Source organism: Bos mutus, chromosome 25 (assembly GCF_027580195.1).
Source record: "Bos mutus isolate GX-2022 chromosome 25, NWIPB_WYAK_1.1, whole genome shotgun sequence".
NCBI classification, from domain to species: domain Eukaryota; kingdom Metazoa; phylum Chordata; class Mammalia; order Artiodactyla; family Bovidae; genus Bos; species Bos mutus.
Window position 1 is genome coordinate 18,031,382 of NC_091641.1, and position 4,884 is coordinate 18,036,265.

General features: G+C 41.7%; 1 non-coding gene across 1 annotated transcript; it reads right to left on the reverse strand.

The window, feature by feature from the left end:
* Positions 1–4,472: 4,472 nt before the first annotated feature.
* On the reverse strand, positions 4,473–4,545 carry TRNAE-UUC (transfer RNA glutamic acid (anticodon UUC)). The gene has a single exon. It is a non-coding gene; the product is annotated as a tRNA-Glu (tRNA).
* Positions 4,546–4,884: the final 339 nt, after the last annotated feature.

Genomic DNA, 4,884 nt, shown 5'->3' on the forward strand with positions numbered 1-4,884 from the left:
GAAATACCAATAACCTCAGATATGTGGATGATACCACCCTTATAGCAGAAAGTGAAGAACTAAAGAGCCTCTTGATGAAAGTGAAAGAGGACAGTGAAAAAGTTGGCTTAAAACTCAACATTCAGAAAACAAAGATCATGGCATTTGGTCCCTCCACTCTATGGCAAATAGATAGGGAAACAATGGAAACAGTGACAGACTTTATTTTTCTGGGCTCCAAAATCACTGCAGATGGTGACTGCAGCCATGAAATTAAAAGATGCTTGCTCCTTGGAAGAACAGTTATGACCAACCTAGACAGCATATTAAAAAGCAGAGATGTTACTTTGGCAACAAAGGTCCATCTAGTCAAAGCTATGGTTTTTCCAGTAGTCATGTATGGATTTGAGAGCTGGACTATAAAGAAAGCTGAGCGCTGAAGAATCGATGCTTTTGAACTGTGGTGTTGGAGAAGACTCTTGAGAGTCCCTTGGACTGAAAGGAGATCCAACCAGTCCACTCTAAATATCAGCTCTGAATATTCATTGGAACACTATGTATAACTATTGTGTGTGTGTGTGTGTGTAGATAGACTGAAATAAATAATAATGGCTAAGTGTGTATACATGGGTTATGCACATATATTTCCCAATTCTGTCTGCTGAGAGGCATCAGAAATAGTGACACCTCTGTAGCACTGAGAAAATCTGTAAAAAATTTAAAAAGAAAGTTTAAAAAGGAAGATGATCTTCCACATCAGTCTCCATGAGTATATACATGCAAACACATAAATACATGCTTTGAAAATCACCCATGTTTGCTTTAAATAGGTTATACTAAACACATCTCTTTGCAAGTTCTTGTCATTTAGTTGCATAATATCCCATGAAAATATGTATATGCCACCATTTAACTGAATATTCTTTTCTTGATAGACATTCAATTATCATACTCTGTTTTCAGTATGTCCCACTGTCTCGCTCCATAAACCATGTCTGTGATGTCCATGTTAATGCTTTGGGCTAGAAATTTTCGTGGATGGTTTTGTGATCCCCTCCTGACAGAAGGTATATCTTCTCTTTTTGTCTGTTGCAAATCCTTTTCTGTTTCCTACTGAACAATGGCACATTCTGAAGGGTTGCCCACATCTCTGGTTTTGGAGTCACTCTTGACCCTCTCAAGCCCTCATCTGAAAAACCATTGTCCCTTGTGCGCTGAGGCAAGAGGTATTGTGTGTTGCTCAGCAACATAGGGGCAGTTTGAATGAAAATAGGACAGTGAGTAGAGATTGGCCAGAAACACGTTCACAGGCCCGGAGGATGGGATGAGGGGAAATTCAGACCAGGTCTGGAAAAGGCAGTGGATAGCCCAGGTTCATCATATTAAGTGGTACCGTATAGTATTTGTCCTTCTGTGTCTGGCTTACATCACTTAGCATAATGTCCCCATACTCATTCATGTTGTCACAAATGACAGGATTTCCTTAATAAAGAGGTTAAACAGAGAACTGTCTCCTAATTAATAAAAGGATGGATATTTCATTTCAGGGTTGAGGACTCATCTATCCTGAACTGTTTAAACAGACCTGGCAGAATAATAGTTAATCCAGTGTTTAGTGTTTCCCCAAATTCTTACATATTCTGTAGATTTCTCAGAGCAAGTATGGAAGTGGGAGGCAGTCTCCATCCCTCAGAGGTGGGAAATGGGTGCTTTGCAAAGGAGTGGAGCCCTGCCATGTGGTCTAGAATTCAAGATGAAGTTCTTGGGAAGTAGGGAGGCGATCAGATCAGATCAGATCAGATCATTCGCTCAGTCGTGTCTGACTCTTTGCGACCCCGTGAATCACAGCACGCCAGGCCTCCCTGTCCATCACCAACTCCCAAAGTTCACTCAGACTCACATCCATCGAGTCAGTGATGCCATCCAGCCATCTCATCCTCTGTCGTCCCCTTCTCCTCCTAGCCCCAATCCCTCCCAGCATCAGAGTCTTTTCCAATGAGTCAACTCTTTGCATGAGGTGGACAAAGTACTGGAGTTTCAGCTTCAGCATCATTCCTTCCAAAGAAATCCCAGGGCTGATCTCCTTCAGAATGGACTGGTTGGATCTCCTTGCAGTCCATGGGACTCTCAAGAGTCTTCTCCAACACCACAGTTCAAAAGCATCAATTCTTCAGCACTCAGCTTTCTTCACAGTCCAATTCTCACATCCATACATGACCACAGGAAAAACCATAACCTTGAGTAGACGGACCTTTGTTGGCAAAGTAATGTCTCTGCTTTTCAATATGCTATCTAGGTTGGTCATAACTTTCCTTCCAAGGAGTAAGCGTCTTTAAATTTCATGGCTGCAGTCACCATCTGTACTGATTTTGGAGCCCAGAAAAATAAAGTCTGACACTGTTTCCACTGTTTCCCCATCTATTTCCCATGAAGTGGTGGGACCGGATGCCATGATCTTTGTTTTCTGAATGTTGAGCTTTAAGCCAGCTTTTTCACTCTCCACTTTCTCTTTCATCAAGAGGCTTTTTAGTTCCTCTTCACTTTCTGCCATAAGGGTGGTGTCATCTGCATATCTGAGGTTATTGATATTTCTCCCGGCAGTCTTCATTCCAGCTTTTCTTCCAGTCCAGCATTTCTCATGATGTACTCTGCATATAAGTTAAATAAACAGGGTGACAATATACAGCCTTGACGAACTCTTTTTCCTATTTGGAACCAGTCTGTTGTTCCATGTCCAGTTCTAACTGTTGCTTCCTGACCTGCATACAAAACCATTCAATATCACAGTAATCCAAGTCTATGCCCCAATCAGTAACACTGAAGAAGCTGAAGTTGAACGGTTCTCTGAAGACCTATAAGACCTTTTAGAACTAACACCCAAAAAAGATGTCCTTTTCATTATAGGGGACTGGAATGCAAAAGTAGGAAGTCAAGAAACACCTGGAGTAACAGGAAAATTTGGCCTTGGAATACGGAATGAAGCAGGGCAAAGACTAATAGAGTTTTGCCAAGAAAATGCACTGGTCATAACAAACACCCTCTTCCAACAACACAAGAGAAGACTCTATACATGGACATCACTAGATGGTCAACACCGAAATCAGATTGATTATATTCTTTGCAGCCAAAGATTGAGAAGCTCTATACAGTCAGCAAAAACAAGACCAGGAGCTGACTGTGGCTCAGACCATGAACTCCTTATTGCCAAATTCAGACTGAAATTGAAGAAAGTAGGGAAAACCACTAGACCATTCAGGTATGACCTAAATCAAATCCCTTATGATTATATAGTGGAAGTGAGAAATAGATTTAAGGGCCTAGATCTGATAGATAGAGTGCCTGATGAACTATGGAATGAGGTTCGTGGCATTGTACAGGAGACAGGGATCAAGACCATCCCCATGGAAAAGAAATGCAAAAAAGCAAAATGGCTGTCTGGGGAGGCCTTACAAATAGCTGTGAAAAGAAGAGAAGCAAAAAGCAAAGGAGAAAAGGAAAGATATAAACAACTGAATGCAGAGTTCCAAAGAATAGCAAGAAGAGATAAGAAAGCCTTCTTCAGCGATCAATGCAAAGAAATAGAGGAAAACAACAGAATGGGAAACACTAGGGATCTCTTCAAGAAAATCAGAGATACCAAAGGAACATTTCATGCAAAGATGAGCTCGATAAAGGACAGAAATGGTATGGACCTAACAGAAGCAGAAGATATTAAGAAGAGATGGCAAGAATACACAGAACTGTACAAAAAGAGCTTCACGACCCAGATAATCATGATGGTGTGATCACTGACCTAGAGCTAGACATCCTGGAATGTGAAGTCAAGTGGGCCTTAGAAAGCATCACTACAAACAAAGCTAGTGGAGGTAATGGAATTCCAATTGAGCTATTCCAAATCCTGAAAGATGATGCTGTGAAAGTGCTACACTCAATATGCCAGCAAATTTGGAAAACTCAGCAGTGGCCACAGGACTGGAAAAGGTCAGTTTTCATTCCAATCCCAAAGAAAGGCAATGCCAAAGAATGCTCAAACTACCGCACAATTGCACTCATCTCACATGCTAGTAAAGTAATGCTCAAAATTCTCCAAGCCAGGCTTCAGCAATATGTGAACCATGAACTTCCTGATGTTCAAGCTGGTTTGAGAAAAGGCAGAGGAACCAGAGATCAAATTGCCAACATCTGCTGGATCATCGAAAAAGCAAGAGAGTTCCAGAAAAGCATCTATTTCTGCTTTATTGACTATGCCAAAGCCTTTGACTGTGTGGATCACAATAAACTGTGAAAAATTCTTCAAGAGAAGAATCGTTTGTATGAAATAAGGATAATTTGTATGAAATAAGGAAGACCAGTGTGGACCTTTGATTCTAAGAACTGGGCAATCACAGAGATATGAAGCTCTGTGGGTTCTTTTTGTTGTTGTTGTTTTGTTTTTGGGTGGGTTTGGGGGTCTGTTTGTTTTTGGCTGTTTCGCACAGCATGTGGCATCTTAGTTCCCCAACCAGGGATTGAACCTAAGCCCTCTGCATTGAAAGTGCAGAGTCTTAACCACTGGACCACCAAGGAAGTCCCCAAAGGTCTGTGGGGATGGGGACAGCATTCATCTGGCTCACCCTTGTGTCTCCACCACCTGTACTGCACCTACACAAGGAAATCTCTCAATTATTTGTTGAATTAAGAAGTGGATATTGGAATGAATAAATAAACCAGTACATGCATCCATGCTAAGTGCCTTCAGTCTTGTTTGACTCTTTGTGACCCTATGGACCAGAGAAGGCAATGGCAACCCACTCCAGTACTCTTGCCTGGAAAATCCCACGGATGGAGGAGCCTGGTAAGCTGCAGTTCATGGGGTCACGAAGAATCAGACACGGCTGAGCGACTTCACTTTCACTTTTCACTTTC